Source organism: Labeo rohita, chromosome 20 (genome assembly GCF_022985175.1).
Source record: "Labeo rohita strain BAU-BD-2019 chromosome 20, IGBB_LRoh.1.0, whole genome shotgun sequence".
NCBI classification, from domain to species: Eukaryota; Metazoa; Chordata; class Actinopteri; order Cypriniformes; family Cyprinidae; genus Labeo; species Labeo rohita.
The window spans coordinates 16,561,400-16,575,249 of record NC_066888.1 but is presented as its reverse complement, the minus strand read 5'-3'; the positions used below and the strand labels follow the sequence as shown (position 1 = coordinate 16,575,249).

Here is a 13,850-nt window from a genome sequence, read left to right as displayed (position 1 = left end):
GGTGTGAATGCTAAAATAGTTATTGTTATTCTGTTTCCACCTTTTTCATCCCATAAGAGTGGGTGCAGCCATTTGTAAATTGTATGGGTCCTGCTATTTTTAGCTGTACAAAACAGCTTGTTTTGCTGCTTGATATTGCAAATTGGTGTCTTAACATATTATATCAAATGTATTATCTTAATTATAAATACACTGGTGCAAACAGTTTTACCTTTTACTGCAAGTTGTTATTCTTCTCCTTATTTCCCTAATGAACCGGAAGTCTCGCCCATAGGCTTACTTCCACGTTAAAAAAAATGGTGCATAGTTATCCTTCTTGGTTTAAACGGATCTAGAGGACAGATATGTTTTGAATTATGTCTTGTTAATTCATATAATTTTATTTTATATTTCAAAAGTGATGTTTAGAAGCCTTTTAAATTAGCAAAAAATACTGAGGGCAATTCTTTCAATCTCTGTAATTCTTTCAGACCGTGACCTGCATTTAGAGGCTTGTGCAGCATCCATTAAATTAAAAGGGTGTATATTTAGAAATGTGAGAGTGTGTTTTTATTGTGTGAACGGCCTCTGCCACACCCTCCTGTTTCACGTGCAGCTGGGTGAGAAGCAGCGCCTCCGCGCGCACTGAATGCGTACGGAACCGTCGCGAGGAGGAGGGCGAGCGCTCGCAGCATCAGCAACACACACATCCACTCACACACACACACGCACACACATACACAAAGAGGTCAGCTCGCGTGCTGCGACTTGAATGGAAGATAACCGAGTGCCGCGAGACACAATAAAGGAAGCATAGGAACCGATCGCCGCGCCGTCACACACGCTGGAGAGGTAGGAGACGATCAAACATTTGTTTGAACTGCATAGCTTTTTCGGTGATACTGACCTTGTCATATAGCCCATCATCCAAAATCCACCATTCTTCACAGATGTGTGCGCAGCTGGGGTGGCATGAAGATGTCTCGGGCTGCATTTCGCGTTGAAATGCATGATATAAAATCTGTCTTTGTGTAGAAAACGCCGTCGGTACGTTGTGCATCATCACATCAATCTGCCCCCTCCATATGTTGCCTTTTATTAGCTTATTTATGAATGACAGTCGTTGTGATTAGGTGTTGATGTGGATTTCTCAGGTATGTCCGCAAAACATTGACTATTTGAATTATAAGTCGTCAGTCATTCATAATATGCTTACGGGAACTGGTGCAGGCAATTGATGGTGCCCTGAGCTTTAGTGTCGTTTTCTCTCACGATGCATACCTGCCACAATGCATGCTTTTGTGGCAAAAGATGCCATCGATAGCATTGCCCGTTCCTACAAAGGACATGGATGGCTACTCACTGTTTAGATAAGCCAAATATTCATCAGTGATACGCTTTATCGTAATTAGTTAATGTGAAAGAGGCGTCAATACTCATAATACCAAGATGATTTTAATAGACAGTGTCTGGCCTAATTTTTCTTCTTTTATCATGACGTAACGATGAGGTAATGCCTAACTGTAAATTGAATTTCAGTTAAGTTTCTTTGTTTGTATTTGCTAGCAGGTCCACACTATGTAAACACCCCGATGTGGTGTGCTGCGTGCATGAGTTGCGTATGTAGCATTGCTCTTATATTGTTGAAGGCTCAGTGATGTGAGAATGATAGCATCAATAACATACACATCAACCTTAAACCTACTATGTAGGGTTTGGATTTCACTGTACACTTGATTTGTGACCCTGGACTACGAAACCAGTCATAAGGGCAATTTTTTGAATTTTTAGGATAGGACAATATTTGGCTGAGATACAACTATTTGAAAGTTGTCCAAATTAAGTTCTTTGCAATGCATATTACTAATCAAAAATTGAGTTTTGATATATTTACGGTAGGAAATGTACAGAATAACTTTATGTAACATGATCTTTACTTAATATCCTAATGATTTTGGGTATAAAAGAAAAAATATTTTGACCCATACAGTGTATTGTTGGCTATTGCTAAAAATGTACCCGTGCTACTTACGACTAATGATTTTGTGGTCCAGGGTTACATATAACTCATGAATGGATGGATGGATTTTAAGTAGATGTACAGAGAGATGATGATGTTTAGCAGCCTTAGCTGTAATTAGGTGTTTTCTTGCATGGAAATGAAACTGAATCCACGTAATGTTACTCTGGATCACATGCTTTTAGGATTAGGGATGCACTGGTATTAAAATTCTGGCCAGTTTGATAAGCTAAGAAGTATTAAAACTATTTTGTAGAAATGAACACTGAAAAATAGCATGAAAAAATTATATTCATTTCATTCAGATTAGACAAAGATTACATTTAACCATGTTGTTAAATTATGCATTTTTAAAATGAACTTTCAGTAAGTGTTAGACGAAGGTAAACTGTAAAAAATAGTGGAAATGAGCATGCACAATTAAGCTTATATGTAACCGTGGTGTTAGACGAAGTGTTAGACGAAGGTAAACTGTAAAAAATAGTGGAAATGAGCATGCACAATTAAGCTTATATGTAACCGTGGACCACAAAACCAGTCATAAGGGTAATTGTTTTTGAAAATGAGATTTATAAATCTTATGAAACCTAAATAAGCTTTGCATGATTTTTTAATAAGCAAGTATGATTTGTTAGGATAGAAACACATTTGAAAAAAAATCTAAATATTGAGAAAATCGCCTTTAAAGTTGTCCAAATGAAGTTCTTAGCTATGCATATTACTAATTAAAAATTAAGTTTGGATATATTTACGGTAAGAAATTTATAAAACATCTTCATGGAACATGATCTTTACTTAATATCCTAATGATTTTTGGCACAAAAGAAAAAATGATCATTTTAATGCATACAGTGTATTTTTGGCTAATGCTACAAATATACCCGTGCTACTTAAGACTGGTTTTATGGTCCAGGGTCACATATTGACTAAAAAAATCTCCCTTAATACTGGCCAGAAATGTCAATGTTTAAAAACCAAAAATTAAAAACTCAAGTTATTTAATCATAATTTAAATTAAAGGTCATGAATCCTCACTGAAAAATCTAAATATCTGACAAAATATTATATTAAAAAATTTAACATGTTATTAAAACACACTGGATTAGAACATAAAACCTGTTAAGAAACAAGGAGAAATGCACTTTAAATACAGTTAGACACACAAGCTATCGTGCTTCTCTTTGAATTGTACTTTCTAAGGCCTGAAATTGAAAGGCTAAAAATGTCCATTTTAAGACAGGAAACAGCCTCAGAAGTTCCCACCGCCGACCTTGGTTTGGGGACATGTTCCCCTTATTCACCCTGGAGATTTGTGTGTTCAAGTAGAGGAAACCAGAGAAACTGTTCCCGAGGCTTCCTCTCACCGTAAATAATTCATGAAAAGGCCAATTAATATTAATCCATAAAAAGTACTGCGTCAATACAAGTTGACCAGTGAAGGGGAAAGGCCTTGTGTGTTTGACTGGAATGTCTGTGCTTTTGTTGGTGCGACAGACGATCCCGCAGCATAATCTGAATAAGGTTACACATCTTTACACAACAGTGGGTGTGCCTTAAGCATGCTGGACTTTACAGGATGTTATTTTCCACCACAATATGACCTAATTAAACTCACATTAGTATGCTCACGGATTGGACGTGACAGACATGGGCCCCAAAACATTATGTGGTATAAAATTGCCCTCTAGTGTAGTACGACACAGATAGACAATACTAATATAGAGTCATCCATTGATCCCTAAAGGAGTTCATATTGCCCTAAGCTGCAGATATTAAATAGATGTGCATCAATAGACACAATCAAACAGTGTCTTTATAGGCACTTACAGAGTAATATTACCCTCAGATATAAGGTAACACAATCTGCACTGTGGTGTCATTAGAAAATAATCTTTCATCATAAGCAGAGATGTACTCTTAAAAACATTGCATGCATGTGAATGTAGATGCTAAAACACTATTGCTGACATGTAGGTCAGTCAATTAGTTGAGGCAAGTAGCTTTTCACATACAGTTGAGGTTGAAAGCTTTAGAGTTCTGTTGGTTTTCTGTCCTTATTAGTATAAGCTAGACATCTGCCATTTTTTGCATATTTAACATGCTTATACTTTTGTATAAAAATGTCAGAATTAATAATAAATTATCATTTAATAATTAATCTAAAGGAATGTGGCTTGGACTAAAGGTGTGTTCACGCTTGTAGTTTGGTTTTCTTGGGTCTTTTGGTCTGGCCCAAAAAAGAAATTGACACATTTAGTCCAAATTGCACAGCTTTTATGACATATATTTCACAAAATTACCAAATATGACAATAATGCTGTCTACTGGGCTAAATGTGCACTATGTTTTTTAATATGTGATCATGGACCACAAAACCAGTCTTAAGTAGCACAGGTATATTTGTAGCCAAAAATACACTGTATGAGTCACAATTATTATGCCAGAAATCATTAGAATATTAAGTAAAGATCATGTTCCATGAATATATTTTGTAAATTTCCACCGTAAATATATCAAAACTTAATTTTTGATCAATAATATGCATCCAGGTCACATATGTTGGTATTTTTTGTCAGTTTACAACTCAAAAAGAGCTTATATAATGTGTAAAGAAATCAAAACAGCTCCAGGAATTTCTCTGTTGCACACAGAGATCTGCTGCAAAAGAAATGTTGGTTTCAACACCTGTACAGAACTGTATTAAGCAACAAATTTCCTATGACAAAAAGAACTAGGTATACTTGAGCATTTTGTCCTTTTTAGATTTACATCTTGTGACATCTCCTCTTGTTTTTGATTTGGAAGCAGAAAGACAACCAAAATTGAACCTACCAAGTGTGAACACACCCTGAGACTTGCAAACACAAAACTATTGATAGAAATCTCAAGTTGCTGAACACAATCAGTACAGACCATTGTTAACAATGACACTGCACAAGTTTCTGTATAAAAAGAGGACGATTTTAAAGGGATAGTTCACCCAAAAATGAAAATTATCCCATGATCAACTCGCCCTCAAGCCATCCTAGGTGTATATGACTTTATTCTTTCAGACAGGTGTTGAGATTTTGAAGTCTAATAAAATGCATCCATCCATCCATCATAAAAGTACTCCACATGGCACCTGAGAGGTTAATAAAGGCCTTCTGAAGTGAATCAATGTGTTTGTGTAAGAAAAATATACAAATTTAAAACTTTATAAACCGTAATCTCTAGCTTCTGCCAACTGTTGTACGCATGTACGCGAGAGAGTGGCGTTCCAGCGGATGATGTAGGAAGTAGGCGTAGTGTAAGCTCAGGTGAGAAGTGACAATCGCGAAAGCGCAGTGGAGAGAGGAAAACAAAACACCGGTCACAAATTAAAAGTACAAAACGAAGACTTGTAAAGAAAAATGTCAAAGGATTTCTATATAACACAAGAGGAGGCTGTTTTTCCTTTGCTGCAAACAAAACCTGGTTCTCAGCAGGCTGGCATCTCACCAAAGCTTACGCTACTCGCTGGAACGCCACTCTCTTATGAACATTTAGCGCAAGTTAGAGGTTACGCTTTATAAAGCTTTAAATATGGATATTTTTCTTACACAAACGCATCGCTTCACTTCAGAAAGGCTTTATTAACCCCCAGAACCATGTGGATCAGTTTTTATGATGGATGGATGTGCTTTATTGGACTTCAAAATCTTAACAGCCATTCACTGCCATTATAAAGCTGGAAGAAAGTCAGGACATTTTTAATATAACTCCAATTGTATTTGTCTAAGAGAATAAAGTCATACACCTACACCTAAATCATGGGGTAATTTTTATTTTTGGGTGAACTATTCCTTTACGATCTAGACATAAGAACGGAGGGAAAGATAGACTAACAAAACAAATGCCAGATTTGTCTGATTCTAATGGTGGAGTGCAATGTTCCGACATGCAGATGCTTTCTGTATTTACAACTGTTTGTTCTGAGTAAAAACAGAGTGATTGTGTATATGTGTGTGTCTGATAGAGAGACTGTGACGGGACACAGTTAGGAAATGTGTCTGTCAGGGAACACGCTGTAATTACATTACCTGGTTCAACCCAGTTCCTCCTCTCATTTTAATCAGCAACACTGTATGCTGTAAGTAAGACGTTTTAGCTTTAGTTCTGTATCTGCTAACGGTGCACTATCATACAATAGCTGCTGCTCCACAGCAATAATTTCAAGATGAAAGCATCTCTAATTTCACCAAAACCACAAAGTCATGTTGTACAGAAAATATCTTTGCAAAACACAGGTCGGTCCTTGAGTACACCAAGGACGCTGGTCTAGAAAGACTTGCTGGTCAGGATAGACAGATAGATGGATAGATATCCATTTGAGAAATGATTAACGACTGACTGGAAATCACATTCCAACATATCAATCAAAACTGAGACTTTAAAGTTGTTCTAGGTGGATAGAGATCATTGGAAGCCATGTGTTTTATTGAAGTGGGCTGCTCGTCTTGGCCTGTTCTTCGACAGATCTTGAAAGGTAATGTTTTCAGATTGAATCTGATTCCTCAATGATTCCCTTCTGTGTCTGTTCTGTGGGAGTTTTTATTAAACGCTGATATTCACTGCCAGAGTGAGTCAGTACAGTCTCTGAAGTTTAACAGATCCAAGAAAGACTCGGCTTTCCAGTGCAGGCGATTCTGAATCTCACATTAACACGTACTCGAAACACCATCAAGATAATGAACTTATTTTTAGAACAGAAAACAAACAATCGAAAATAGCATTGTTGAAGCTCCAGCATATAATTCCCACACCACTGATGCAATAATGACTGTTTCCAAATAAATACTACACATTTCACCCTGCCCCCATCTAAGTACGCCCGCTCCAAACTCACACATAGGTTAAGCCACACGCTGACATGTTGGACTCATAAGATTTGTCTAGTAGGCTAGTTTAGCGGTTTACTAACAAATGTCTCACCATATTAAACAGAAACAGGAGAAATGATTTTAACATCAGAAAAAAACTGCACACATCAGCTTGTAGGGTTTACATACTTTTGCAAGGCATCACATGTTCATAGTCAGTTAGTAAATATAGTTCATGTTAACACTCAGTGAACATGCCTGTCAGTAGTGCTGAGGACAGCAGAAATGACAGGTGTAATCGTTATGCGAACTGATAAGTGTTCTTGTCCTTTGAGATGGCATATTATTTTTTAAGATCTATAATTACGTTCTAGTAACAAGGGATGTGTTCATGCAGTTGAGGTCATAAGTTTATATACACCTTGCAGAATCTGCAAAATGTTAATTATTTTACCAAAATAAGAGGGATCATACAAAATGCATGTTATTTTTTATTTAGTACTGACCTCAGTAAGATATTCACATAACAGACGTTTACTAAAGTCCACAAGAGAAAATAATAAATATATAATAATAAATATATATTTTACAAGAGAAAATTATAAATAAATTTATAAAAATTACACAGTTCAAAAGTTTACATACACTTGATTCTTAATACTGTGTTGTTTCCTGAATGATCCACAGCTGTGTTTTTTCCCCCGCAAATTGTTTGTGTATTTGAACTCTTTCCAACAATGACTGTAAAATTTTGAGATTCATCTTTTCACCATGAGGACAACTGAGGGACTTACATGCAACTATTGCAGAAGGTTCAAAAGCTCACTGATGCTTCAGAAGGAAACACAAAGCATTAAGAGCTAGGGGTGAAAACTTTCTGAATTTAAAGATCAGGGTAATTTTAACTAATTTTGTCTTCTGGGTAACATGTAAGTATCTTCTGTAGCTTCTGAAGGGCAGTACTAAATGAAAAAAATATGATATTTAGGCAAAATAAGAAAAATGTACACATCTTCATGCTCTTCAAAAGTTTATGTCCCTGGCTCTTAATGCATTATTTTTCCTTCTGGAGCATCAGTGAGCGTTTGAACCTTCTGTAATAGTCCCTCAGTGTGAAAAGATGTCACACTGTCATTGTTGGAAAGGGTTCAAATACACAAACATGCAGAAAAAACAAATAATTTGTGGGACCTGAAGGATTTTTTCTGAAGAACAGCGGGCAGTTTAACTGTTCAGGACAAACAAGGGACTCATGAACAACTATCACTAAACCAAAAAAACACAGCTGTGAATCATTCAGGTAACAACACAGTATTAAGAATCAAGTGTATGTAAACATTTGAATGGGGTCATTTTTATGAATTTTTATTTTCTTCTCTTGTGCACTAGATGTAAACATCTTTTATGTGAAATATCTTATTCAGGTCAATACTAAATAAAAAATAACATGCATTTTCTATGATTCCTCTTATTTTGCAGATTCTGCAAAGTGTATGTAAACTTTTGACCTCAACTGTAGGTAATACTAAACAGTGTATTTTGACTCAGTGGAATGATGGGCAGGCAGTGTGAGTTAAGGGTTCTTGGGAAAATGCCACCAAAAGTAAAAAAAAAGAAAAAAAGCAGAGCAGAGACAATAATTTCCCTGCAGTGCAGTCCTATTTTATAGCAGTTACCATCCTTATATTCAGAAAAACAGTGCAATATTGTCATGAATCCGTCATGATTCATAAATCACCGCCATGAATCAGCGTTTTTGAATGAATTGCTAAAGTAAATGAATCCATGACTTGCTCATAAAAGCAGTCACTTGTTTCATTCCTTAACACAACAATGTGTTTGAACGAATCATTTAAATTATTAATTCAGTGATTGACTCATAAAGACAGTCTGCTCTTTCTGAATGAATCAGCGTTTTTGAACAAATAATGATTTATAAAGACAGTCGCTTCTCTTGTATGATTACTCAAGATCTACTTTATATTAAGTGCCTTTAACTACTGTTTTAACATTTAAATTAATAATTTGATAAAATGCACTTATTGTATACTTGCATGTAATTACATCAGTAATTAATATCTATCTCTTAACCCATCCTTAAACCTAACCATACCATGAAACCTGTCCCTAAACTTACCCGTATCCCACCTTTATAGCAGCAAAAGTGTTTTAAAACAGCATGAATTTGAACACTAAATTAGTTTGACACAAATACATAGACACCTAATATAAACTGGGGCCATTCATCATGCCATCTAAACTAAAATGTATGTATTACTATATTATTGTAATGTGAATTATTTACAGCTACTTTTGATGTTGATTTGACTTTATAAGTAACAGCCATTCATGTTCTGATTGAGAATGTTAATTAAGCAATAGATTAAACTGAAATGCATGATGTGTCATGTTTTATATGGTTAGAAAATAAGTATGTCTACTTGAAATTGCTGGAGAAGTCCACTTCCAGAACGGCAATTTACAAATAATGTAAAAATATATTATTACAAATAATGTCTCCATATAATGGACTGATATGGTGCCCCGATTCTGAACTTCCAAAATGCAGTTTAAATGCTGCTTCAAATTTAAAAAGTATTTAAATTGTATTTTTTACTGAAAATAACCGATCGTTTTGCTAGATAAGACCCTTCTTCCTCGGCTGGGATTGTTTACAACTGCATTTGGGGTCGTTTAAAGCCGCATTTAAACTGCATTTTGGAAGTTCAAAATTGGGGCACCATAGCAGTCCATTATATGGAGAAAAATGCAGGAATGTTTTCCTCAAAAAACATAATTTTTTTACAACTGAAGAAAGAAAGACATAAACATCTTGGATGACAAGGGGGTACATTATATTTGAATCTTTGTTTTAGAAGTGGACTTCTCCTTTAATAATACAGTTGATTTGTGACACTGGAGACAGGTAGCAGTTTCTGCCGTTATTGATCGCCACACGTCTTTATTCAGATAATGGAGGCACTTGTTCTTTGAAATTGTTTTAACACAATACACACACGCATCCTCACATACGCTGACAAACAAGCTTACAGTCACAGTCTTTGTGTGTGTTGGGCAGTTTGAAATGATCAATGCATGTCTGTCCTTCCTGCCCCTGGTAAGCTGGCCAATGAACAAAGTGGCATTCTGTGAGTAGCAACAGAGACAGCAGTATGAACCAGCACACTACCTCACAATCATCACCCACTTTCTCCTCTCTCGGACACATTCAAGGATTGTTTTCAGTCACATGTGTAAACATATCTTGGGCACAGGCCACCAAGCTCTCACATAGGACATCATGCAAACAAATTTCCCACAAAAAGCACACAAAAACATAGATTGTGAGAGTTTTATGGCATAATGAATATGCATACCATCATTTTCACTCTGTATTCAATAATGGAGACATTTGTGAGTTCATCTCTTCTGAATTCATCATTCATCACAGATATATTCGTCTTCATGTTCGCACTACAGCACACACGGCTATAAGCATTCTTGAGTTCTCTGTGCACCTGTGCAATGTGACACCTGACTCTAGGTAATAGCGTAGCTCCACAGTAACAGCAGGCAAGTGGAACAGCCACACATTCATACACGCATACATTCTAGCCTTTTACCCAGATATATCAACAAGCAGGTAAGCCTTTATTCTTGCGTACTCCTTCGACCATATATATGATCAAGCGGTTTTTCGTGTAATGCATGTTGCATGATAGCGCTAAACACAATAGGCCTCTGTTCATGAAACTGCCATTATCTCTCGCCAGCCCCACATCCTCAAAGGCTCACTGTGTCTTTCTTATTGTATGAATTGTAATGAAAATGGATGTATGTACATGTAATGATAGCAGTGTGTTAGAACCAATGGCCAGTAGCTTTTTTTGTTTAGTTTGATGCAAAATATCATACATGTGTATTAAATTAAGCTTTTTGTATATCATTTCTTTATTTTATAAGTTTGTGTGTGTAGATACATATATAAACTGTATCACATGATGACACTACAACTCTTGCCCTGAATTTTTCTTTCTTTAATAGTTGTTTCCTCATACTATATATATTTTTCCTTTTCTTTGTGTATACCATTTAAAAGACTGGGGTAAATAAGATTTTTGAAGAAAATACTTTTTTTTTTTAGCAAGGAGACATTATGTTTATCAAAAAGTAACAGCAAAGACGTTTATGATGTTGAAAGTTTTAAAATAAATGCTGTTCTTTTGAGCTTTCTCTTTACCAAACAATCTTCAAAAAATGTGTCTCATATAAGCAGCACAAATGTTTTCAACATCAGTAAAAATAAGTTTTTCTTGAGCAGCAAATCAGCATGTTAGAATGATTTCTGAAGGATCACGTGACTCTAAAGACTGGAGTAATGATGCTGAAATTTCAGTTTTGCCATCACACGAATAAATTACATTAATATTAAAACAGAAAACAGTTTTGAATGGAAGTAGTGTTTCCAGTATTACTATATTTTGATCAAATATATGCAACGTTGAAGAGCATAAGATACTTTCACATTAAAAATGTTACCGATCCTAAATGTTTGGAAGAGTAGTGTATGTATGCAAACTGTATAATATCCAAAGTACAGATTATTGTGCAGTTAATTATAATATTGTATTTCAGAAGCTTTTGGAATATTTTTCCTCTCCCCAAATTTGTCACTACCAAAACACAGTAATATATAATTTAAATTAGAAAGGTTATATTGACTATTAAGATATAGATTTTGCTTACATCTACCTTGTAAACATATACAGGTCCTTTTCAAAAAATTAGCATATTGTGATAAAGTTTATTATTTTCTGTAATGTACTGATAAACATTAGACTTTCATATATTTTAGATTCATTACACACAACTGAAGTAGTTTCAAGCCTTTTATTGTTTTAATATTGATGATTTTGGCATACAGCTCATGAAAACCCAAAATTCCTATCTCAAAAAATTAGCATATCATGAAAAGGTTCTCTAAACGAGCTATTAACCTAATCATCTGAATCAACTAATTAACTCTAAACACCTGCAAAAGATTCCTGAGGCTTTTAAAAACTCCCAGCCTGGTTCATTACTCAAAACCGCAATCATGGGTAAGACTGCCGACCTGACTGCTGTCCAGAAGGCCATCATTGACACCCTCAAGCAAGAGGGTAAGACACCAAAAGAAATTTCTGAACGAATAGGCTGTTCCCAGAGTGCTGTATCAAGGCACCTCAGTGGGAAGTCTGTGGGAAGGAAAAAGTGTGGCAGAAAACGCTGCACAACGAGAAGAGGTGACCGGACCCTGAGGAAGATTGTGGAGAAGGACCGATTCCAGACCTTGGGGGACCTGCGGAAGCAGTGGACTGAGTCTGGAGTAGAAACATCCAGAGCCACCGTGTACAGGCGTGTGCAGGAAATGGGCTACAGGTGCCGCATTCCCCAGGTCAAGCCACTTTTGAACCAGAAACAGCGGCAGAAGCGCCTGACCTGGGCTACAGAGAAGCAGCACTGGACTGTTGCTCAGTGGTCCAAAGTACTTTTTTCGGATGAAAGCAAATTTTGCATGTCATTCGGAAATCAAGGTGCCAGAGTCTGGAGGAAGACTGGGGAGAGGGAAATGCCAAAATGCCTGAAGTCCAGTGTCAAGTACCCACAGTCAGTGATGGTCTGGGGTGCCATGTCAGCTGCGGTCAATGCAGCTAGCTATCAGGAGATTTTGGAGCACTTCATGCTTCCATCTGCTGAAAAGCTTTCTGGAGATGAAGATTTCATTTTTCAGCACGACCTGGCACCTGCTCACAGTGCCAAAACCACTGGTAAATGGTTTACTGACCATGGTATTACTGTGCTCAATTGGCCTGCCAACTCTCCTGACCTGAACCCCATAGCGAATCATTGTGAAGAGAAAGTTGAGAGACGCAAGACCCAACACTCTGGATGAGCTTAAGGCCGCTATCGAAGCATCCTGGGCCTCCATAACACCTCAGCAGTGCCACAGGCTGATTGCCTCCATGCCACGCCGCACTGAAGCAGTCATTTCTGCAAAAGGATTCCCGACCAAGTATTGAGTGCATAACTGAACATAATTATTTGAAGGTTGACTTTTTTTGTATTAAAAACACTTTTCTTTTATTGGTCGGATGAAATATGCTAATTTTTTGAGATGGGAATTTTGGGTTTTCATGAGCTGTATGCCAAAATCATCAATATTAAAACAATAAAAGGCTTGAAACTACTTCAGTTGTGTGTAATGAATCTAAAATATATGAAAGTCTAATGTTTATCAGTACATTACAGAAAATAATGAACTTTATCACAATATGCTAATTTTTTGAAAAGGACCTGTATACATTTTGCTATTTTATTAACATTTTTTCAGAGGTAAATCAATAACAATTTTAACAATATTTCAAGTGTAATTTATGAGATTTGTTGTATTTTAAATACAATTATTCTTCGTACAAGGCAAAAAGTTGACCATACTGATTTCAAAGTTAAGGATTCATTAGTTTGAATATACACTGAACCAAAAACTATCATAACATTTTAGTTGATAATTCAGTACACTTTATTTCTGACAAAACATCCCATGTTTCGGTAGTGACTGCACATTTTCGGAAATGACAGTAATGCTTTGGTAGCGACTGCATCACATTACAGAACTTTAACCCACATACAAAAACACTACTAAAACATTCCAAATGACACAAAAAAAAATTGCATACCTGTACTAAAATTTAGTTTATTTCCCTCAAATATGAGGATTATGTGTTCCCTTTTATCACTACTTGAAACAATGATGACATGTTTCGGTCGTGACTGTTTTTAGTAGTGACAATTTTATGGGATCACACCCACAAAAACAAAGATGTCACTACTGAACCTCCACCAAATGTTTTGGTAGTGACTGTTTCGGCAGTAACAAATTTAGATACTTTTGAACCTAGCTGAAAGATGCTGGTTAGCTAGCACAGTTCTGAACAGCTGTACACATATAAAAACTAAACGTTATGAAATAA

The 13,850-nt window shown here is 36.1% G+C and overlaps 1 protein-coding gene across 4 annotated transcripts in view; it reads left to right on the top strand.

The window, feature by feature from the left end:
* Nucleotides 1-615: 615 nt before the first annotated feature.
* cracd (capping protein inhibiting regulator of actin dynamics) overlaps nt 616-13,850 on the top strand; it is a 33,180-nt gene continuing 19,945 nt past the window's right edge. For 3 of the 4 annotated variants that reach the window (XM_051138952.1, XM_051138951.1, XM_051138949.1), the window contains exon 1: nt 616-831. The gene's annotated coding sequence lies outside the window, so the exon portion shown is untranslated. Of the gene's footprint in view, nt 832-1,011; nt 1,027-13,850 lie in introns of those variants that run through there. The other variant, XM_051138956.1, reaches the window with a different exon arrangement.